At 38.2% G+C, this 25199-nt stretch overlaps 1 protein-coding gene across 2 annotated transcripts in view; it reads left to right on the forward strand.

The window, feature by feature from the left end:
• The first annotated feature begins 234 nt into the window (after positions 1-234).
• Positions 235-25199, forward strand: part of ANKIB1 (ankyrin repeat and IBR domain containing 1) — a 146727-nt gene continuing 121762 nt past the window's right edge. For both annotated transcript variants that reach the window (XM_043588833.1, XM_043588834.1), the window contains exon 1: positions 235-381. The gene's annotated coding sequence lies outside the window, so the exon portion shown is untranslated. The remainder of the gene's footprint in view (positions 382-25199) is intronic.

The following is a 25199-nucleotide window of genomic DNA, read 5'->3' on the forward strand; positions in this document are numbered from 1 at the left end:
TGCGCGCGTGCAAGGCTGGAGCATGAGCCGGACTTGACCGCGAGGCGGAGGCAAAAGCCACCGCCCCCTCTTCCCCTCTCTTGAGTGAGGCGGCGAGGCGGCCAGAGAGGGATGGGGGGCGCCCGCCCAGTCTGAGCCTCGTCGCGGGTGCCTCCGTCTCACGCAGCGTTCCTCGCGGGCCTCTAGTGCGCACCCTCGGCCCCAGCAGCCTCTGCCCGGCGCACTCCGGCCGGCGAGGAGGGGGCACCCGCCTGGGTGGGTGGGGCGGGAGGGTACCTGAGGTCACCTGCTCGGCGCGAGAGGCTGAGGCGGCCACGGCGTTGGCAGAACTGCAGAGCTTCGGGGTCCACCTGACCCTTATCCTCAGCCCGGGAAGTAACCGTAAGTCTCAGCTTCACCATACGAATGTGTTTGAGATTATCTCAACCCTTTTTGGGCTCTGAGTTCGGCGCTGCCTAGTCCACGCCCTCCCGGGTCTCTTACAAATGTGTCTCCTTCCTCTTGTGGAGGATTGTACCTCTGCCTGTCCCCATCCTTGAATAGGCAACAGCCTCTGTTGGTCCCATGGGGCTTTTCTCCCAGTGAATTTGCAAGTCTCCGTGGCACGTCCCATCCTCGTCCAGATGCAGTTCCTTGTCCCTCTGTCCTCAAAGATCTGTGTTCTCCCCCTTTTTCTATCTGTATCCCAGACCTCGCAGCCTCCCCCGCCCATCCTTTAAGACGTGGAAAGCCACGGGTTGGGCAAATCTCGTGAGCTAGAGGGTCTTGAGTGGATGGGTGAAAGTGCTCTGTAGGGTTGTGATGGGTGGGGATAGGTGCAGATAGCTCTATTGGACCTTTATTTTTGTAGCGTCTGTCACCAAAACAAAAGGATGGGTGTCTCCTGGACCTTCATTCCTCACTGTAACTGTGTATAGGCTCTTTTCTGTGCATTACTGTTTGAGTCGCAGGAGATTGGAACTACAGCTGTAATTAAGCATCTCCTAAGGAGGTTTTAAGAATTAGTCTCAAAAGCTCTATTCACACGGAATTTGCATATTAAACAATCTTGTATTGGAATGAAGACCCTTTCCAGAAGAGCTTTGCTAGTAGATCTAAGAAATAAACGTAAAAACAAAAGTCTGATGTTTCAAATATGTTTTTTCATGTCTTTAAGTAATTTTTAGTGTTTTGGATTTACATTTAGTTCTTAATTTATGAAGTATGTGTTTGTGTTTGTTGAAATAAATTTTGTATTGGAAAGTTTTGCATTGTCAGTGATTAAAAAAAGTGATTTTTAAAGATCATGTCAGATTGTATTGGTAAGATATTATTTTAAGTCCTTAATTCTAGAGAGACCCATTTTTACTGATTTGGATCAGCCACCTACAGATATTACACATTTTGGCCCCTATGACCTTACTGCTTCTTAGTTAAAAAATAAACGAAATGTTTATTTCCAGATTTCCAGCTAAGCATTTTTTCTCTTCAAAATTTAGTTTGCTTTCTAAACTGCCACTGCAGAACTTCCCAAAAATTAGATTAAAAAATAATTGTAATATTGTCAGTGGCCTTCATGCTTTTGACACTTTACAGGGCACTGCAGGAAGCAAATAATAATATAAGAATAATTTTTCTCTGCATATTGCAGGTTCCTTGTTACTATTCTGTAAACTGTTCTGTAATGTAAACTGGTAGCTTTGTCTTTTTTTTTTTCCTGAAGACATAGTCATTTTGTTAGGAAAGGTAGATGTGTTTAATGATGATTTTTATTGTTGTTTTCAAAACCTTCCAGCAATTGATTTTGGATTATTATTTGATTTGTAACTTCACATTGTTCACAGATTTTAGTTTGAAGTAGGCTCAGGAGATGTAGCTCCAGCTGTCTGTCTAGAAGTGTACTTTACTGGCTTGTTTCAGAATCAAGCACTGAGTGTATTATTAAAGACGTGATTTGCTTTGCATAAAATTGATCAGTTTCCAAATAAAAGTGAGGTGATGGGCCATAACTTAGAAAAGGCTTTTTTTTTTTTTTAAAGTCTATTGATCCCTATTATCTTTGGAAATAGAGTGGGGAAGATAGGACTGTATTTTCGTATTATACTTTTCTCCTTGCCAGCTGCACTGAGAATTTAGAGTTTTCAGTATGAAAATGTTGCAAAACCATGCAGATTGTGCCATAAGGATGAGCTCTAACAGGTGGCTGCTGAGACAAGGGAGGAAAGTTCGTTAGCTACTCTTTTGTATTCCGGTAGCACTGCTTACTTTTGAGAGTTGATTTTCAAGATGAACTTGTGAAAGTGAAATATGTATATTTACAATGTACTTGTAAGTAAAAGTTCCGAGGTAATTTTTCTGTATAAATAGGTGGAAAAACTTGAATTAAGCTTATCTGATTCTCCTTGAATGGAATATAGAAAATATTCCTCAGTGCCTTGGGTGCTTTTTCACTCTTTGAGGATGGATACAACAGTTATTTAGATGAAATTTAAAAATACTTTTCTTTTTTTATTTTTATTAAAAAAAATTTTTTTAATGTTTGCTATTTTTGTGAGGGAGACAGAGACAGAGAGCAAGCAGGGAAGGGGCAGAGAGAGAGGGAGACACAGAATTGGAAGCAGGCTCCAGGCTCTGAGCTCGTGGCATAGAGCCCAATGCGGGGCTCGAACTCACAGACGGTGAGTTCATGACCTGAGCTGTAGTCGGCTGCCCAACCGACTGAGCAAACTAGGTGCCCCTAAAAGTACTTTTCTATAATATTAGACTTCATATGTGACACATTTGCCAAAACAGACTTGAGAGTGACTCTGTTATTATTTAAAAAGCCAGTCAGAGGAGTTTGTATGCATGGTTCTAAAAATGTTTCTGTATTTTCTTTACTTTCTCAAAGTGACTTGCTTAGGGAATAGTAATCTTGGACTGTAAGCTTATTTTTCAGACAATCTCAGGCTACCTCTTTTTTTCTTTTACAGATAACTTCCTTTCATATTCACTTCATGTCAGTAAACCTTTATTGAATGCCTACTTTGTGTGCCAGGCACTATGTTAGATTCTGGGACTACAAGTTTAAGTAAGAATTCCTTTCCTTATCGAATTTGTCAGTCTAGATTCTATCCATCTGCCTTTATAGACATCTCTAATAGGTTTTGAAGTCACTTCACCATATTTCAGGGTTGTTTCACATCATTTCTATGAGAATAAACACATTTAATGCCATTTACTGAGTGCTTGACTCACACTAGCCACCATGCTAAATGCTTTATATACATAATTTCATTCAATTCATATAATAGTCATAAGACGTGTTTTATCTCCATTTAAAAACCATACAGATTCTGATTTATAGTAATACTGAATGTTGTTTTACTTGCAATATGCTAGATTCCTCCATCAGGAAAAGAGGTTGTAATATAGATATAGCAATTTTTAATTCTCTAATGCTTTGAATAGAAAAATTCTCATTTCATAAGGTATTAATATCTTTTATTTTCTAAACCAGATGAGTTATGTACTATAAATATAATTTTCAGTAGTTATTGAAACCTTCGAAAAGATAATTTGGAAGTTCATTATGGTTAATTGTATTATAGATCTTCAGGTACATAACTTCTTTTTTCTTCTAGTTTAGCAATGGGATCAACAGCTTATAAAATGTACCAAAAAAATTCTCCAGGAAAGATAGGATGTTGAGCTATATGAAATCTATTCAGCTTTTTAAGTTTTGAGTTTAACTTTGACAACTGTCTGATGTCTTGAAGGTTTGAATACATTTCAGTGAAAATGTATTCCTTCAGGTTTAAAAATCTTTAAATATATATGGTTTATCCTAATGATTTAATATAGTTCTATCTAATCATTTTCCAAAGTCTCACTTTTTTTAAATGTTTATTTATTTATTTTGAGAAAGGAGAAATGGGCCAGAGAGAGAGGGAGAAAGAGAATACCAAGCAAGTTCTGCATGGACAGTGCAGAGCCCAACACGGTACACGGGGCTCAGTCTCTTGAATTGTGAGACCGTGTGACCTGAGCTGAAATCAAGAATCTGATGCTTAACATACTGAGCCACCAAGACTCTCCTAACATTTAAAAAAAAGGGTTTGTTTTAATGTTTTTATTTTTGTGAGAGAAAGAGCGTGCACACAAGCAGGGAGGGGCAGAGAGAGAGAGAGAGATGTAGAGGATCTGAAGCAGTTTCTGTGCTGGCAGCACAGAGCCTGATGCAGGGCTCAAACTCATCAACCATGAGATCATGACCTGAGCTGAAGTCAGATGCTTAATCAGCTGAGCCACCCACACGTCCCACCCTCACATTTTTTTTTTTTTAAAGATGATCTTCCACTGTCCATTGTTTTCTCCAAAAACCTCACTTCTATTCTAAACATTTTATTCTGTTTTTGTTTGCATGTTTGGTTTGGTTTGTTTTTACCATAAACTCCCAACAGTTTGCCATTCTTTAAGTTAAGGCCTTTGCTACTGGTTACACATTCTTCTGTTTTTAGGACTATAGAGCAGATAATCCTCCTTCAAGTTCCTAAGAAAGATAATCCTTGCTGTTTTCCTGTTCTCAGACGTATTTTCACTTGACATAGACAGTTTTTCCCTTTCTGTGTAGCAGAATTCTTGTTACTCAGGTCACTGTTTTCTGATTAGAACAATGTTGAGAATTCCTGTCCCAGTATATAATAGTGACTAAATTATAAATGCATTAGGTGTTAGGACCATAAAGATGAGTAAGTCAAGATTCCTTTCCTCATTGAACTGTAAAATGCCTGTTGAAAATCCACAAAGAGAGGAAACTTCATTTAAAAACTCAATGATGCTCTTTTCCAAATAAGCCTAAAAACATTGTCCTCCTTCTTAACCTATCCCCTCAGAGTATTATAAAGGAAAGTATGTAAATAAACATACTAGGCCAGGGTTTTTATTCTGTTTTCTGGCCTCTGGCAGAAAAAAGTGATTTACAGAAAAGGTAACTTTCTCTGACTTGCAGAAAGATGCCAGAAGATAGCAAAGAACTCCTATATTCCCTTCCCTCAGATTTCACCATTGTTAATATTTTACTGCATTTCTTTTATTGCCAGTCCTGTTTCCATACATAATGCTACATACGTGTGTATATATGTGTGTAAAAATATATATAAATATACATATTTATTAGTCTTTTTCTAAACATTTTGGAGCAAGCAGCAGATATGGTGTCCCAGCACCTGTAAACACTATAGTGTCTATTTTTCAAAAAAAGTTACTCTGTTATATAACCAACATATAACCCTCTAAATCAGAAAATAAGCATTGGTACAACACTACCATCTAGTGCAAAGAACCAATTTATATTTCATTGACAATCCGAGCAATATATCATTCCTTTCTGGTCCAGGATTCTGTTCAGGAATACATTTTACATTTAGTTGTCATGTTTCTTCAGACTTCTTCAGCCTCATTTTTCCCTGTCTTTCCTGTCCTTGACAGTTTTAGGAAGCACAGGCCCTACATTCTGTATGACCCTCAGCCTAGGTTCATGTAATATTTCCTCATGACTCCAATCAGTTCATGCATTCTTGGCCAGGAATACCACAGAAATAGGTCTGTCCCCTTCTTAGTGCATTGCATCCAGAGGCATATGATGTCAAACCTTGCCACTGTTGGTGATTAAAACCTTGATCATATTGAAATCCTTTTGCATTTGATCAGTATTTGTGGAGAGGTATTCCAAAATTATGCCAGCATCTTGTTTCTCATCAGACATCTGTACTACTAGCCTTAATGTGGGTATCAGTGAAGGCTCTCACCTTAATTAACCACTTACATGATGATTGCCAAATGATATTCCTCTATTTCTATTATTCCTTCTACTTGTATTAGTTGGTATTTTTTTGTAAGGTGGAACATTCCTTTCTCCCCCAGTTGTGTATTAAATCAGTAAGGACTCATGGATTTCAATTTTATTTAATTTGTTATGATTTGTTACTATTATTACTTACTTTGCTGTTTAAATTGTTCCTGACTTAACCCATGGGAGCCCCTTCAAGCTGGCTTATTTGCCTATTTATCATTCTCCCATTTCATTCATTCTGCATTTCTGGCAGAACATGCTGTTCCTTGTTCATTCTGTACTTTGCCTGGTCTAGCCCTGGAATCAGCCATATCTCCAAGGAGCCCTGTTTGGTCTTTGTCATTGTTGTTTGTTTTTGTAAAAGACGGTATTTAAAAACAAAGATTTAGGGGCTTAGGGGCACGTGGGTGGCTCAGTCGGTTAAGCGTCCGACTTCAGCTCAGGTCATGATCTCACAGTCCGTGAGTTCAAGCCCCATTTCAGGCTCTGTGCTGACAGCTCAGAGCCTGGAGACTGCTTCGAATTCTGTGTCTCCCTCTCTCTCTGCCCCTCCCCTGCTCATACTCTGTCTCTCTCTGTCTCAAAAATAAATAAAAACATTAAAGAAAATTTAAAAAAAAGATTTAGGGGCTTAGTGTGCTCTTGCTTTCTGGGCTGTCATTACTTATAGGGACTAGGAAATGTGTGACTACGCAAGTATGGTTTGCATACATGCACACATATGTAATACATACATATATATCCATAATTTTTTCTGTATCTAGGTGTATATTTTATAAAACCATAAGTTCGTCCCTGTACTTCCAATTCCAGTCCAATACTCCAGGATTTTTTCTCACCTTCTTTGTTTCCATGTTTATAAATGCCTTCTCGGGGCGCCTGGGTGGCTCAGTCGGTTAAGCGGCTGACTTCGGCTCAGGTCATGATCTCATGGTCCGTGAGTTCGAGCCCCGTGTGGGGCTCTGTGCTGGCAGCTCAGAGCCTGAAGCCTGCTTCTGTTTCTGTGTCTCCCTCTCTCTGTGCCCCTCCCCCATTCACGCTCTCTCTCTGCCTTTCAAAAATGAATAAATGTTAAAAAAAATAAGTAAATAAATAAATAAATGCCTTCTCTGTCAGTCAGAAACTTGGCTTCACATTAGCTTCAATATAGTTATCATTTGCCCAGTTGTTTGACTTGCTCAGTGTGTTACCATTCTCCCTGCCGTGTAGATCATCTTCTACCACCCTCCATCATTGACCACTGGGCCTGCTGGCCTGTGCTTTTTTTGTGGATCTGCAACCACTAACTGGGCCCACAATTCTGTGCAGCTCCATGTCTCCATACAACACCCATTTTATCCTTGCCTCCAGCCTGTTGACTCACACCTCTGCTGGCCTTCCTAACATGCCCTCAGTGCCCTTTATCTTCAGGCAGCATGCAGACTACTTTGCATGGCCCAGTTTTTCATTTGTTAATTTTTAAGTATATTTCCAGGATATCTGAACATACATATATATCATGAAATATATATATATATATAGTTTTCCCACATAGAAATGATAACATACTATATTAAATGTTCTATGCTTTGTTTTTAACGATTATATGGTGTTCCATTGTGTGTGTGTACATCCAGACAAACATGCGTACACACGCACACGCGCGCGCGCGCGCACACACACACACACACACATACACACACACACCCCTACCTACCTATGGCAGAATGATTAATGACCATAAATTCCTTCCATCCTGGCATGCATTCCCCTTTGCATTGTGGCTTTGCTGCTTCTCCTGTCTGGAAGCAGAATCTGTTTCTCCATCTCTTGAGTCTTGCTGACCTTGTGATTTGCTTTGAACGATGAATATGGTGGAAGTGATGTGTAAGAGTAGGAGCTTAGTCCTTAGGAGGCCTTCAAGAGATGATTTCCTGCAGCTGTCATATAAGGAAGCTGGGCTAGCCTACAGGAGGATGAGAGGTCTTTTGGAAGAGAACCTAGACTCCCTAGTGGACAGCATTACCAGCAAACATGAAAGTGGACTCTCTGGATCTGCTTGCTCAGCTGACTTTTTAGCTGAATGCACTCAGAGAAGAACCCACAGAAGACCCAGAGGTGAAACCAGCAAAAAAAAAAAAAAAACAACAAAAAACTGCCCAGCCAAACTACATAATTGTGAGATAAAACATAATTGTTTTGAGGCATTAAGCTTAAGGTGTAGGAATAGATGTCTGAAACCATATCTGTGTTCATTTTGGACATCTGGGTTGTCTCTAGTCTTCTATTATGAACAGTATTGCAGTGAGTATCTTATACCTAGTACGTGTCATTTTAATTTTAACAAATAATGCCAAGGGTGCCTGACTGGCTTAGTCAGTAGAGCATGTAGCTCTTGATCTTGGGATTGTAAGTTCAAGCCCCATGTTGGGTGTAGAGATTGCTTAAATAAATAAACAAGAAAGAAAGAAAGGAAGGAACAGGAAGGGAGGGAAAGAGAGAGAAAGAAAAGGAAAGTCAGATTATTTTTCAGGAATGTTGATGCAGTTCTTATTGCCATCATTAATGACTGAGAATATTTCCCCTACAAACAAAACATTGCTGATTTTTGTTTTTGGCAATAAAATTAGTAAAAAAAAAAAAAGTTTCTTGTGGTACTTAATTCTGTATTTGATTAACTATTTGTGAAGCTGACCATCCTTTGTTCTATTTGTTGGTCCTTCTGATTTTTCAGTTCTATGAATTCCTTATTCATATCTTTACTCATTTTTTCCTATTGGATTTTTTTCTTACCAATTTTTTTGTTTTCTTTGATATGTTATGAATGTAATCCTTTAGCTTTGTTTGCAAATATGTTTTGTCAGTCTGTCTTTTGTTTTTAGTCTTAGTTTATGGCATCATTTGCCATACATTTGTTTTTTTGTATTTCATATAATCATTGGTGTCTGTCTTTTTCCTCTATGGCTTCTGCTGTTCCTGTCTTGAGACTATCTCTCTCCTATCCTAGGTAATTTCAGCTTTTTCCTAAATTAAATTTTCTCCTAACTTTATATTGTCTTTCCTATCAATTAAGAATCATGTTCAATTGCTCTAAAAATCTTATAAAAAGAGTGGTATAAATAAATTAGGGGTATCATTTTCCTTAAGTAATGAGAAATTAGAAACAGGCCGTCCAGAGCTGTTATGGTGGTTCCATAATGCTATCAGGAATTCAGGCTCATTTGTCTTTCTGGTTCAGTCATCTGTAGCAGGTGCATGTCAACTTTTGGTCCCAGGATGACATTCCAGGCTGAGAAGCAACTTTTTTGTGTTTCTTCTCTTATCATTCATTGCTCTGCTTATTTTTACTGAGGATCAAATCCAGTTTGGTGACTATAATTTCTGGGGATGAGGCCAGCACAAAGCAGGTCCCCTGATAATAACAGGTTCTTGTGAAATATTTTCTCTGTTCTTTGAAAGTAATAATGCTCATTTTGTCTTCTTTGTCATAATAAATGTATGTACAGAATAAGGCACCAGAATCTTTTTCTTTAACCTACTAGACAGCTATGGTTTTTTTCCCCCCAAAATTATTTATAGACAGACAGGGAAATAAACATGATTATATTATCAAATTGGAAACTAATGATTTTGAGAACATTGGACTTTATCATTATGTTCAATAAATATTAAAGGTGTTTTATGTGTCAGTAACTATGATAAACAGTGCATTATAACTCAGTACAGTGTGACCCTTGTCCCCAAAAAGTTTACAGATAATTGGAGAAGCAGAATAAACATTTCTAGTATTAGTAGATACTAGATAGTAGATAGTAGATACATTTCTAGTACGTATTCAGTATTAGATGGTAAGTTGGGTGTATTATCAAGTTAGGGAGGGAGGACATCTAACTATGTTAGTTAAGAGTTGAGGAACTGTGGCTTTTGAGACCTGAATGACTGGTAGAAGTTAGCCTATTAAAGAGGAGCATGTTAGGGTCATGGGAAGAACATTCCAGGAGCTTCAGTAATTCAGAAGTGGGCCTGAGTTATAAGAGATAGGGTAGGATGAGATAAATTCTGGTTTGGGCAGAGACTTTCCCTTAATTCCTTAAAGGCTATGAGCCTTGGGAAAGTTTTAAAATGGAATTGGACAAAATCAGATTTGTCTTTTGATAAAGGTAAGCTAGTTGTAGTTGAGGGGGGGGTGCTTTAGGGAGTGGAATCTGGAAGCAAGGGCACTTATTAGGAGTTTTATCTGATATATTAAAATCTATTCCATATTAGGGCTATCTGGCTGGCTCCGTCAGTAGAACATGTAACTCTCAGCGTCGTAAGTTTGAGCCCCATGTTGGGCAGGGAGCTTACTATAAAAAATAATAATAAAATCTATTCCATATTAGTTAAATATCTGTTGAACACCTATGTGGATATGATGTGAGTGATACAGAGATATATAAAATGTACTTCCTGTTCTCAAGATGTTTATATTTTAAAATAACTAAAAACTTAAATATATCAACAATGTAAGGCAGAATCCTAATATTATGGCTTCTGTCCTTTAAAATGAGGGCAACTAAGGACTAGAAATAAAACGTGAACCCAGTAGATCTTCATGGCTCCAAAGCTCATATTCTTTCCACGTGGAAGGCTGTGCTACCTTCCACAACACTTATTTCCCCTTAACTTATTTATCAGAATGTTGCTTGTAAGTTACCGCAGAACCCTTGTGAAATAAGATTAGAGTACAATTAAAATGGTTTTCAGCTTGGGGCGCCTGGGTGGCCCAGTTGGTTAAGTGTCCATCTATTGATTTCAGCTCAGGTCATGATCTCATAGTTTGTGAGTTACAGCCCCGCTGTCAGGCTCCTCAATGGCAGTGCAGAGCCTGTTTAGGATTCTCTCTCTCCCTCTTTCTGCCCTTCCCCAGTTCATGCACTCTCTGTGTATCTCAAAATAAATAAAACTTTAAACAATTTTTTTTTTAATTTTATTTAAATTTTATTTTTTTAAAATCTACATCCAAATTAGCGTATAGTGCAACAATGATTCCAGGAGTAGATTCCTTAGTGCCCCTTACCCATTTAGCCCATCCCCCCTCCCACAACCCCTCCAGTAACCCTCTGTTTGTTCTCCATATTAAGAGTCTCTTATGTTTTGTCCCCCTTCTTGTTTTTATATTATTTTTGTTTCTCTTCCCTTATGTTCATCTGTTTCGTCTCTTAAACAAAATTTTTAAAATAAATTTAAAAAATGGTTTTCAGCTTGGGGCACAGAGTATCAAAGGAGCTACACTCTAGTTTTCTCCAGGCAGTCTCTGTGTTGAATGGGGTATAACCAGGAAGGTAAGTGTTGGTCAGAAAAATTGCCACATTATCTGAATGAAATAGTTGCTGTAAACAGTCTTGAGATTCATTTCTGGGAAATTTAGTATTGAACTGATAGGACAGTGGAGAACAAGATTCTGGTGCATGCGGCATGCCACCTCACTAGATAGCTGCAGAGTGTTCCTATTAGTGTTAAGGGTCCTTTTCTCCAGTTAGTATATAGAGCACAAAATGAGAAAAAGGCATCACTATTGCAAGGAAATAAAGCAGTGATGGGTTTCTTTGTTTCAAGTTTATTTATTTATTTTGAGAGAGAGAGCAATGTGCACAAACGGGGAGGGGCAAAGAGGGAAGGGGAGTAGAAAAATCCCAAGCAGGCCCTTGCTGTCGCTGTCAGCGTGGAGCCCGGTTCAGGGCTGGAATTCACAAACCTTGAGATCATGACCTGAGCCAAAACCCAAGAGTTGGATGCTTAACCAGCTTAATCAGCCAGGTGCCCCATCAATGATGGTTTTTGATGATGTATTTATTTGTATTTCCAGAAAACAGTTGGAAAAGTAAAGATTATCTTGTATTTCTTTCAGTCTTTCTAATGCTTTACTTTATTTAAATCTGTTAGAGGAGCTATTTTGACTCAGTCCAGGTAGAGATGACTGGAGACGATAATTTTATCCTTTGGTGTCTGTCCACCTCTGTTAGGATGTACTTGCCATGTAATGTCTGTAGGCCCCAATTTTCTTACTTGTAAGTTGATACACTTGGATAAATACAGTTGATACTTGAATAACATGGATCTGAACACAGGCCCACTTATATGTGGATTTTTGGGGATAAATACAGTAAAGTTCTATAAATGTGTTTTTCTTAGGATTTTCTTAATAGCATTCTCTTTTCTCTAGCTTACTGTATGGCAAGAATACAGTATATAATACACATAACATATGAAATATGTGTTAATCAGGGTGCCTGGGTGGCTCAGTCTGTTAAGCATTGGACTTCAGCTCCCGTCATGATCTCACGGTTCATGAGTTCAAGCCTCGCTTTTGGGCTCTCTGCTGTCAGCGCAGAGCCTGCTTCAGATCCTGTGTCCCCCCGTCTCTCTTTGCCCCTCCCCTGCTCTTTCTCAAAAAAAAATAAACATTTAAAAAATATATTATTTTTAAAAATATGTGTTAATCAACTTTATATTGAGGCTTTCAGTCAACAGAAGGTTATTAGTAGTTATGTTTTGGGGGAGTCAAAAGTTATATGTGGATTTTTGACTGTAGGGTCAGCACCCCAACTTCCATGTTGCTTAAGGGTCAACTGTAATCTTAGAGTATTTCTTGCTCTGAAATGTGACTTGACATGACATCCACAGAATTACTTTAAAAGTTAGTGTATGATATTCTGATTAAAAAAAATTACCTTTTCTATAGAGTAAGGAGGACTAGGAAGGAAAGATAGAAGTTGTACTGAGAACTTGGTATCCTAGGATGGAGAAAAACAAATTCAGAGGGAGGTGTTACTTCTGATTTTTTAACTATTCACAATCTTTGAATGTGGCTTAAATGCCAGATTCATGCAGTGAAAGTGCAAAGTAGTAAGATTCTTATGCTCAAGGATTATAGCCTAGCAGCCTTTTCAATTGATATTCATTGAGAGAATTGATCCCTAATGTTCTGAGCTAGAAGTTCACAAAGTTTAAAATGTTTTGGAATCACTGGGAGGGCTTGTTAATGCACAGATTGCTGGCCCCACCCCCAAAGTTTCTGATTCAGTCAATTTGGGGTGGAACCTGAGAGTTTTCACTTCCAGTAATGTCTCAGGTGCTGCTGATGTTCCTGGCATCTATTGTATGAAATTAATTTATGTCTCTCTTAGGCCCTTAAAATAGTACTAGTTGTATAGAAGCAGTGGAAGAATTTTAAAAACTGTTCCTCAAATCATTTTTCTGTGTCCAGAGCTCTTTATTTTTTTAATGTTTATTTTTGAGAGAGAAAGAGAGAGCAGGGAGGGGCAGGGAGAGAGGAAGACACAGACTCCCGAGCAGGCACAAAGCCCAACATGGGGCTCGAACTCAATGAACCATGAACATGACCTGAGTCAAAATCAGGAGTCGGACGCTTAACCAACAAAGCCACACAGGCGTCCTGTCTCCAAAGTTCTTTAGATGAGGAACTCTGATGGGAGAGATAAAATGAAGGAAATTTACTATAATTCCAAATCTTATCTTATAAGAGAAGGTAAACACATAGCTGTATGGACATAAGATTAATAGGTGCAGGAAGGATCGGAGTGGGAAAAAACAGGTTTCAAGTCCATTTACTTAGGAACTTCTCTTACCCACCTGCTATTTAGAATATGATTTAAAGAGACCTCTCTTCATTTGGAATTTTGTGCCCTTAAACCTAGGTCATATCAACCACATGTCAAGGACCAGTTTTAAATAGAGTATGTACCATAATGTCAGTGTGCCAATGCATAACCTAAAAGTCATATAACCTAAAGGTCTGAATGATTCCTTTCACTACCTTCCTTTTTCATACCCTTTACTCCTTGATGTTGTTTGTTTTCTCCCTAATTGAATTTCTGGCTTCTATTTTTGAATCATTTTTAACATGTATATACTAAATAACTTATAAGTCATTAGTTTCTATTAGATTGGCAGGAGAAAAATCTCAGTATTTTAAAGTTGGGAAAATATGTATAGAAAATGTCAGTGGGTTTATATTTAATATTAAATCACTTACACAAATAGTATACAATCTATACATTGTTAACTTCCAAACTGTGTCTTTAGCTCAGACCTCTCTCCTGAGGATCACATTTGTATATCCTCTTGCCTACCTGACATCTTGTAGGCCTCTCAAATGTAGTATGCTCAATTTTAAGCAGATTCCCCACCTTCCCACTCACATTTTCACCTCCTGCAATCATCCCTTCTCAGTAATGGTAATTCCAGTCTTCTAGGTGTTCAGGCCAAGAACCGTGGAGTCATTCTTATCTTCCTCTTCTCCCTCACTCCTACTTCCCATCTGTCAGCAAATTCCATCCTTACCTTCAGAGTACATCCAAAATCTGATCAAATATTCACACCACCTCCACTGCTACCTCCCAGGTCCAAGCTACCATCAACTTTTACTTGGATTACTGCAGCTACTTCCTAAGTCGTCTCCCTGCTTCTAGCATTGCTGCCTCTCCCCTTAGTCTTGTAGATAGCCAGCCAGGGTGATCCTGTTAAATCTAAGTCAAGTCTTTCATTCCTCTCCTAAAAACCCTCTAGTGGTTTTTCTTTTCTTTTTTCTTTTTACCTAGCAATTTACGATGACCCTTTAAGACCCTCAAAAGTCTGTCTGCCCTGTTACTTTTCTTGACTTCATATCCTACTCCTTTCTTCCTCAGTGTACACTACAATAATACTGGCCTCTTTTCTGTTCCTTGAATGTATTGAGCACGCTCCTTTCACTGCCTATTTCCTCTGCCTGGAATATTATAATTGGAATTAATAAAATATTACCTATTTTACTCAAATGTTACATTCCCTAATCGTCCTTTGAATAATTACAGCATCCCAAAACCCCATCCCCTTCTTGGCTTTGTTGTGTTGTTGTTGTTATTGTTGTTATTGTTGTTGTTATTAAAATAACATCTTACACGAATATGTTGTAAACTCCATGGGGACAGGGATTTTAGTTTATTTTGTTTTGTTGTATTTCCCTACTTGTCTGGCAAATGGTAGGTGCTCAGTAAATATCTGTGGCATGAATTATGATTTTATCTGCCTGAGGAGTATGCCTTTCCTTTGAAAAATGCACCTGATAATCATGTGCTTCTAGCATAGACTACCAATCATTGACTTCCAATACTTATTATTCGGCTTGTCCCATTTCTAAAAATGACATATCCTATGCTTCTCTTGTTCAAATTGAAATTACTGTTTGTTTTTTATTGCAACATACAATTTGCATAAATTGTAGTTCCTAAATTCATGTATTATCTTGGGAAATAATTAAGCATTCTTTAATCCTTTGTAAAGTATATGAATTATTTATTGTTCTTGGATATGGTGTTTCTTAACAGTCATAGTGGTATTTTGGTATGCATCTTGCTTTTACATGACTATCATGATTTATAACTGTATACCATAGCTTCTTTCGTATTATTATTTTTTTTCAACGTTTATTTACTTTTGGGACAGAGAGAGACAGAGCATGAACGGGGCAGGGGCAGAGAGAGAGGGAGACACAGAATCGGAAACAGGCTCCAGGCTCTGAGCCATCAGCCCAGAGCCTGACGCGGGGCTCGAACTCATGGACCACGAGATCGTGACCTGGCTGAAGTCGGACGCTTAACCGACTGCGCCACCCAGACGCCCCATGCTTCTTTCGTATTATTTAAGAAAGGTCAATACCTGTTCCCTTGTAAATCTGGATTGAGAGTACTTGGTCCTTTTTTGATTTTTGAGAGAGTTTTGTGGGTCTTAATGTTGTTTGTGTAGCCAGTGCTTAATCACTATTGGATCAGTTAGGTCCCACAGACATACTTCATTCTCTTATTCATTTTCTCGTGGCTCAAAAAGACTTGAATTTTATGTACCTGCTATGGAGGTCATACATGTTAGATTTTTCATTTCAGGTATTGTGCCTTATTATCAGGTCATGTTTTGAATCATGTCCTCTAACTTTTCAGTCTGAAAGGGTCATTGAAGCACTTATGTTCATTCAGTTTTCCATTTCTTCAGGATGCAGCAAAGCATGGCTCAAATCTCAATTCTTCATGTCTTTTTTGGGTGTTAAATTCTTTTAGGTGTTAAAGACTGTTATATTCTTATGTCCTTCATTATTTCATTAAGATATGTGGAATATAAAATGAATTAGAAAACATTAAATCAAATACATAGGACTCAGTTTCTTATTTTCTGATGTTGGAGAGTTTCCAGTCTCAGACTGGGGCTGTGATTTGGACAGCAGGAACAAACATGAGGAAGCCCTTAGCCTTAATTATATTTCATTGCTATGGCAATAGAATGTGATAGAATCTTAATGCTAAGATTCACTATCAGTAGTAAAAATATATAAAGTATATAAATGAATTCTTTCAGATGCAAACCAGTACTTGAATGTTAACATGTAGTCACTGGAGTTTTGCTGAAAACAGAGATATTGCTACTTGGCTTAAGACATTCTTTGGCGGGGGGGGGGGCGCCTGGGTGGCTCAGTCGGTTAAGTGTCCGACTTCAGCCAGGTCACGATCTCGCGGTCCGTGAGTTCCAGCCCCGCGTTGGGCTCTGGACTGATGGCTTGGAGCCTGGAGCCTGTTTCCGATTCTGTGTCTCCCTCTCTCTCTGCCCCTCCCCCGTTCATGCTCTGTCTCTCTCTGTCCCAAAAATAAATAAAAATGAAAAAAAAAAAAAAAGACATTCTTTGGGGGAAAAAAAGCATAGGTTCAAAGATACACATAAGTTTACTTATTATAGTGGATACGTTAGAACCTGCTTAATGTAAAGTTATAAGGAGGAGACTAATGATAAAACCTAAATATAAAAGAAAAAAATTGCAACTTCATTATACAGCACAATCCAGTTCTTCACTTAAAAGAAGGCTCTCTCACTGGGTGTTGTATGGAAACCAATTTGACAATAAATTTCATATATTAAAAAAAAAAAGAAGGCTCTCTCTCTATAAAAGACATGCCAATGAGTTAATAGTCATTATTATAGGGTTTGAGGATTATTATTAGTCATTATTATAAGGTTTGAGTGATCTTTTTATTTTATTCTTTATATTTTTCTATATACATTCCAATTTTATACTCTGTATAACCTTAAGTGTTCTTATTTTATTTTATTTTTAAACATGACTTTTAGAGAGCATGTGAGCAACAGGGGAGGGAGAAAGAGAGAGAATCTCAAGCAGGCTACGTGCTCAACATGAAGGCCTGCGTGGAGCTCGATACCATGACCCTGGGATCATGACCTGGGCCAAATTCAAGAATCAAATGCTTAAACACTGAGCTACCCAGGCACCCTTTTTATTAAGTATTTTTAAAAGAAGGAAAAAGGTTTTTGAAACTAGATACAGCTATGTGATTCTAGGCAAGTTACTAATAACAGTGACGATGACTACATTATATTGATTACCTACTATTTGGCAAATATTGAATGTATTTTATATATTTTGTTACCCTATTTTATAATTGCCCAGCAACAGAGGCTTAATTATTTACTTTTACATATTAGGAAAAAGTCTCAAAACTTTTAAGTGGCTTGTACGCTAGTGAATGTTACAGCCAGGATTAATACTGCAGTTTGCAGAATTTTCTGTATATACCATAAGGCCATTCCAAAATAATTTAACTCCCAAAGTTTGTGTTTCTTTACTGTAAAATGTTGGTGGTGGAATTGTTGTGCATATTAAATGGCACAAGGAACATAAAGCAAAGTTTTTTTCCCATGAGATTTTTTTTTTTAGATTTATTTTTAATGTTTTTTATTTATTTTTGAGAAAGAATGTGCAAGCAGGTGGGGGCAGAGAGGGAGTGACAGAATCAGAAGCAGGCCTCTACACTTACAGCAGCAAGCTCAATGTGGGCCTTGAACTCATGAACCGTGAGATCATGACCTGAGCCAAAGTCGGTGCTCAACCAGCTGAGCCATCCAGGTGCCGCTTCATGAGATCTTGTTATAGTTACAGCCTTCTGGCTTTTTTTTTTTTTTCAATCTAATTCTGCACATATATATATATATATATATATATATTTATATTTTAATGTTCATTCTTGAGACAGAGAGCATGAACAGGGGAGGGGCAGAGAGAGGGAGACGCAGAATCCAAAACAGGCTCCACACAGAGCCTGGGCTCGAACTCACGAACTGTGAGATCGTGACCTGAGCCGAAGTCGGACACCCAACCAACTGAGCCACCCAGGTGCCCCAGATTCTGCACATGTATTAAACTGTTGTTGAATATTTCCATTGACAACATTATCTGAAATTTACTATAATAGTAAACCTGTAAATTGCATTTCTTTAAAGAACAAAATCAGTTGATTGGCATTTCGCTTTTATAGTTTTTATGTTTATATAGTGCATTTTTGCAGTCATTTTTGGAAGTTTCATTTTCATGAGAATCAATGATACTTTGTTAAAAGGAGCAAAGCTTATGTTTCTCAGCTTCCTTAAAAGATGTTTTAAGAAACTTAGTATTTTGTTAAATTTGCAAGGGCTTCTATTCCTCCCCTGAGCTCTGAACTAGTTGAGAGGTCAAAACAGTAAGCATATCCAGTTTTTTTTTTCCTCTCCAGATATGCTAAAATCCCTGAGGTAGATAAGGGAAAGTGAGCTGTGCACTGACAGAAGCGGGCCCAGCGTGGGGCTCAAACCCATGAACTGGAAACCATGACCTGAGCCAAAGTCGGACACTCAACCGACTGAGCCACCTAGGTGCCCCTCAAAGTAGTTTTTCTGATAGAGAGGAAGGGAAAGAATTGTGGCCGAAGGAAAATCTAATTATATATCTTTGAAAAATAAAGAGATTTGAAACAATTACAGAGGAAAAGACAGTGACATTCTGGACATGAAGTAAATTAACATTAACAATGTCTTAAGATATCTTTGTTTACCCTGCAGCTATGAAGATGCCCCTCCATATTTTCTTTTGAAAGTATTATTATGGGATGCCTGGGTGGCTCAGTCAGTTGAGCGTCCTACTCTTGATTTTAGCTCAGGTCATGATCCCAGGGTAATGGGATCAAGTCCTTTGTTGGGCTCTGCGCTGAGCATGGAGCCTGCTTAAGATTTTCTCTCTCTCTCTCTCTCTCTCTCTCTCTCTCTCTCTCTCTCCCCCTCTCTCTCTCCCTCTCTCTCCCTGTCTCTCCCTCTCTCTCCCTCTCCCTGCCTTCCTCTCTCCCTTCCCCCCTCCCCCCCCCCCGCCCCTTTTTCCCCTGAGCATGCTTGTGCTCATGCTCTCTCTCTAAGAGAAGAAAGAAAAAGCATTATTGGTTTTACCTTCCCCAGTTTAGATCTGCAATTCATATAGAATTTTACTTTTGTGTGGAGCTGTAGGTAGGGTTCAAGATTCTTTTTTTTCCATGTGGATACAGATGACCAAGCGTTTGTTGAGAAGAACATTCTTTAAAGAAGGAGATTTTTTAATGATGGAAAATAATAGAACATGTTTGCTTGTTGAAAGGTGATCTAGACCTAGATCATTTTCTATATTCTAGGGAACTGATGGCATAGGAATGGGATAAGGTAAATGAAAGGACATAGTTTCTGAAGAGGAAAGAAACATTTTTGCAAAGGAAGGGATCCATAGCATATTTGTCTTTGCTTTGAAAGGGATGCACTTTCATTCTAAGAAGAGAAAAATGAATGCAAATGCAAGTTGGTTTATAAGCTTGGCTATGAGAAGACCATGGAATTCTCTGTGTGGTCTGCTCTGTTCATGAAATAAGGGTGGGTCTTGAGAAGGTAGGTATAGGAGGGAAGGGCTGTGGAGGATTGAGGAGAAATGATAAAGTGTGAATGCCCAGTTCATTCATGTTCTTTCTTTCTCATACCTTCAGATTCTCTGAGAGAGAATTTGATTGGTTAAGTTAGTCACTATCCAGTATAGAGCCCCTTTTTTGGGGTAAAACCCTGGAATTAAACCTTGTAATAGGTGACTAACTTGCCTGAAACGTTCATTTTGGATCAGATGTCCATCCTTAGTCTAAGTAGCTATGGGCCAGTGGTAATGCAGGGAACACATGATATAAAACATGGCAACTTACACATGTCTGTCTTTTGTTTAAAAGGAAACACTTCTTGGTTCCTCCAACAAAAGTCGTAGAATTAAGTCAGTGGTCCAGTTTGGATGACATGAACCAATCGTTGTGGTTAGGTGAATAGAAAACCGATTAGCCAAATTTGTGCCTTAACCCCTACCCCCTGGTGGAGCCAGCCCCATCAAAACCATTTCTTGACTGTGATGGAAGGGGGTTTCTCCAGAAAAATTGGATTGCTTTTACCAGAAAAGGAAGGAGCAGCTGTTAAGGAGATAAAAATATATTGGAATATAATGGAGAAAAGCATTCCTTGACCCTTTATCTTCAAAGGAGTATGATAGTCTCTTTTATAAAATCAGTGAATTAAAAACTGAAGCAATTATGTTTTAAAAGGTTTTAATCTTATTTTAGAATTTGTCTTTACTGTTAGTGTCTTTTGACTTAAAAACAAAACAAAACAAAAAAACAATGGACTATAGGTATTTCCTTTCAGCTTGCATTTCTTCTTTCTTTACCAGTTTGCAGTAAGGTATTTGGGAGAGGGTATTACTCCAAAGTGTAAATTATTCACCACAAGAAGATAACTTTTGCAGACCTGGCAATGGACCACACAGTGTTTGCCAGACTTTTCTTAAAATGTTTGACTTTAAACACAAAGAACATTGGAAATGGTTATCTTTCATCTTAAAATTGAAATACAATACCATTGCCTGTAAGATAGCTTCACTTTCTTCTGAAATCTCTTTCAGAATAGCATGTTTTTCAGATTGAATCAGTAGGATAGCATTGAAGGACAGGAAAATAATAAAATGTCCCCAGATTCTAAACTAGTTTTCTTAGGTTGAGGGCTATAGCTGTTTAGCAATAGAAGAGTTTGGCTTTCATCAGGTAAATCTGTGATCCTGGAATGATTTTTCATATAAAAAAGGGAAGTAGAACCAGATAGAAAAACAAATGTTTTTGTATTGTGATTTACTCCTTAAGTAAGAGAAAGGAAGTAGAGCTAACCACATAGAAAAGTTCTTTTGTTATTTTGTGCTTTGCTCAACACATAGTGATTGCTCAGTAACAGCATCTGAATTTGTGAAGAATGGCTGAATATGTGATTTTTTTTTTGAAAATTCTTTTCCTATCAAGATTTTATTTGGTGGGATCCTGTAGTCCTAGTATGGACAAGAATATTTCTAACTTTACATAAACCTAAGGCAACTAGATTCATTGGTACTTCCAGGGAGTTAGCCAGCATCGCCAAAAATATATTGGTTAATCAGCATCGTATTCTCTTCCTTTCCCACAACTGAAAGCATTCCACTATCTTTCTTGCCTAACTACAATTTCCACTCTTAACTGTGAATAGTGAGCTAAAAAGACATTTGAGGAACATGTGTACCATGATAGAGCCTGAAACAAACAAATAAAAAGAGTAGAGAAGTCCATATGACTTTTCTATAATTTGGAGAACAGAAGAAATCTTTTACATTTAATTTTAAATTTTATAGTAATACTGACTTTTTTGGGTATACAGTTCTAATGTTATATAGATTGGTGCGACCACCATCATAATCAGGATGCAGAACAGTTCTGTCACCCCCAAAAAACTCCTTTGTCCTGTCCCTTTATAGTCTTACCCTCTTTCACCCATAGCCCCTGGCTGTTACTGATCTGTTGCCCATAACTATAGTTTGGTCTTTTCGAGAGTGTTGTATAAATGGAATCATACTGTACGTAATCCTTTTAGCCTGGCTTCTTAAACTCAGCAGAATGCCTTTGAGAGTCATCCACTTTGGCATTTTGTTTGTTGGATAGGTGATTTGTTAATATTTTTTCCCATTCTGCAGTTTGTGTTTTCAGTCTCTTAACAGCTGTCTTTGCGTATCAAAGGTTTTTAATTTTAATAAAGTCTTAATTTATCTTTTTATTTTCTTTTTAGGTTAAGCTTTTGGTATCATGTTAAGAACTCTACTTAATACAGGGTGCCTGGGTGGCTCCGTTGAGTGTCCAACTTCAGCTCAGGTCATGATCTCACAGTTTGAGCCCCACATCAGGCTTTGCGCTGAAAGCACGGAGCCTGCTTCAAATTCTCTGTCTCCCTCTCTTTCTGCCCCACTCCTACTCATATGCATGCTCTCTCTCAAAAATGAGTAAACATTTAAAAATTGTTTAAATAAGAACTGTACATAATCTCAGGTCATGAAGACTTTCTCCTATGTTTTCTTCTTAAAGTTTTATAGTTTTACATTTAGATCTATGAACTGTTTTTAGATAATTTTGTGTAAGCTGTTCTTACTCTTTAGATTATGGTTCTGTTCTTTTTTTTTTTTTTTTTTTGTATGTGGATATCTAGTTGTTTGAACAACATTATTTAAATAAAAACCTCTTTTCTCTATCGAACTGCTTTTGCACCCTTGTCAAAAATGATTTGACCATATTTGTATGGGTGTATCTCTGGACTCTTGTTTTCTGTTTCACGAATCTTTAGTTTGTTTGTTTTTAATTTTTATTTATTTTTGAGAGAGAGAGCCCGCATGTGCATGCACAAGTGGAGAAGGGGCAGAGAGACAGAGAGGAAGACAGAATCTGAAGCAGGCTCCAGGTGCTGAGCTGTCAGCGCAGAGCCCCATGCGAGGCTCAAACTCAGGAATGGTGAGACGCTTGAACTCAGGATCAGGTGAGACCTGAGCCAAAGTCAGACACTCAACAAATTGAGCCACTCAGGAGCCCTGTGTTTTTGTTTTTTTGTTTGGTTTGGTTTGTTTTTTTATGTTTATTTATTTTGAGAGAGAGTGAGAGTATGTGTACATGTGAGCAGGGGGAGGGGCAGAGAGGAGAGAGGGAATCCCAAGCAGGCTCTGTTCTGTCAGCACAGAGCACAACATAGAAAGAAAAGCAATCCCTAGATGTAGGTACACTTTTGGAGTTTTTTTTCTTTGTTTTTTTTAACATGTATTCATTTTTGAGAGACAGAGCACAAGAGGGAGGTAGGCACAGAAGCTGAAGCAGGTTCCAGGCTCTGAGCTGTCAGCACAGAGCCTGATGTGGGGCTCGAACCCACAAACTGTGAGATCATGACCTGAGCTGAAGTCGGACACTCAACTGACCTAGCCATCCAGGTGCCCCTGGAGATTTTTTTTTTTTTTAATGTTTGTTTATTTTGAGAGAGAGAAAGCAAACGCACGCACACATGTGGGGGAGGAGCAAAGAGAGAGGGAGAAAGAGAGAAAATCCCAAGCAAGTTCCACCCTGCCAGCGCAGAGCCTGATGTGGGGCTCAATCTCACAGTTTGTGAGATCATGACCTGAGCCAGAATTGAAAGTCAGACACTTAACCCATTGAGCCATCCAGGCGCCCCTGTTCCATGGGTCTTTGTATATATATCTCTGCCAGTAGCACACTGTCTTAATTATTTTAGTGTTAGGGTAAGTTTTGAATTAGTATTTTTTCCTACAGCTTTATTCTTCTTTTAAGAACTGTTTTTAATTATTCTAGTTCCTTTGCCCTTCCATATAAATTTTAGGATTAGCTTGTTTATATCTATAAAAAGTCCCGCTGTGATTTTGATTGTAATTTCATTAACTCTGTAGGTCAGCTTATGGAGAATTGATATCTCTAACTCTGTCAAGTCTACAGAACTTTTTAAAAAGATTACTATCTTCATAGAAATGAGATATTATTACCTCAATGACCCCAAAATAGAATACTATAGGAAAAGGAACAACCAAATGACAAGAAAGAACTATGGAGTTTAAAACATGATACAGCTGGAAGTTAATTCCATAGGATAGCTGGAAAATAAAGTTAAGGAAATCTCCCTGAAAGTAGAACAAAAAGGCAGAGGTAAAGAAGAAGAGAAAGATTAAAAAATTAGACAATATAGCTAGGAAATCCATTATCCAAATAATAGTTTTTCCAGAAAAGGAGAATACAAATGGAGAGGCAGAGATGATCAAAGAATTTGTCCTAGAACTGAATTAAGGAGATAGAGCTCCGTTTTGGAAAAGTGAATTTAAAAAAGAACCACACAACTGTATAGAAACAGAAAATAGAACGGTGGAAACTGGGAAGAGTTATCATTTAATGGGAACAGACTTTCAGTTTGAAGTGAAAAAGTTCTGGAGATTGGTGTTGGTGATGGTTACACACCAATGTGAATGTACTTAATGCCACTGAACAGTACACCTACAAATAGTTAAAATGGTAAATTTTATGTTAAGGTCAAAAAGAACAAGAGAGGAAATAATAGCCGAAGAAAGACTTCAAAAATGTTTTGAAAGCCTGACAGCAGTTGCACAAAAGACAACTGATTTATTTAGCAAAACTAGGGGCGCCTGGGTGGCGCAGTCGGTTAAGCATCCGACTTCAGCCAGGTCACGATCTCGCGGTCCGGGAGTTCGAGCCCCGCATCAGGCTCTGGGCTGATGGCTCAGAGCCTGGAGCCTGTTTCCGATTCTGTGTCTCCCTCTCTCTCTGCCCCTCCCCCGTTCATGCTCTGTCTCTCTCTGTCCCAAAAATAAATTAAAAAAACGTTGAAAAAAAAATTATTTAGCAAAACTAAACTGATGAATCAGAGGTCAAATCAACAATTGTGAAAGAAAAAAAGGCAGGAATTGGAGGCACAGGTCTCTCTAAATGAAGAAGGGACATGGCTAAAAACAGCAGAGATTTAAAAATCTTGATGAGGAGTAAAAGATCAGCCAGATCCTCTATCCATTCTGTGCAGCTGAGCTATTGCTCCATTTCTGTGCTGGAAGAAGACAGGAGATAATATCATCTGCACAAAGTTTGACAGAAACACAAGGACAGACAGCAGAGAGTGATGCACCATTTCTGGAAATGACTTTAGGTGGAAATATACATACTATGTAGTGAGACCTACCCCAGCTGCTTCTTTCCTCCATTTAGCCTGAGGGAATAGGTGTAAACATCCTGCAGCTAGTCTGCCCAGCCAGTTTCATGCTACAGTGCAACCTGCTTGTTGCCAAGCTTTGTTATTATAAATAATGACAAAATAAGCATTAGTATACAGGTCTCTTTGTGTACCTGTCAGGGGTTACCTAGGACAATATCTGCTAATTTTTTGTAACCATAACCCACCGTAAGAAGTAATTTTATTTATTATAACCTGGGTATACACATATACATACATGCTATATGTATCTGTGTATCTGTGTGTGTGTGTGTGTGTGTGTATTTATTTATTTGAAAAAAAGTTTCACAGAACAACCCTTACTACACAAATATGCTCTGATATTTTTAGCTTATTAAAAGAAATAGTTTGGCCCTGATGTACCTCATTTAAATATTTAAGCAAATTTGTGTGTGTGTGTGTGTGTAACACGTATAAGAACATATACAGA

This window comes from Prionailurus bengalensis, chromosome A2, assembly GCF_016509475.1.
Source record: "Prionailurus bengalensis isolate Pbe53 chromosome A2, Fcat_Pben_1.1_paternal_pri, whole genome shotgun sequence".
NCBI lineage: Eukaryota > Metazoa > Chordata > Mammalia > Carnivora > Felidae > Prionailurus > Prionailurus bengalensis.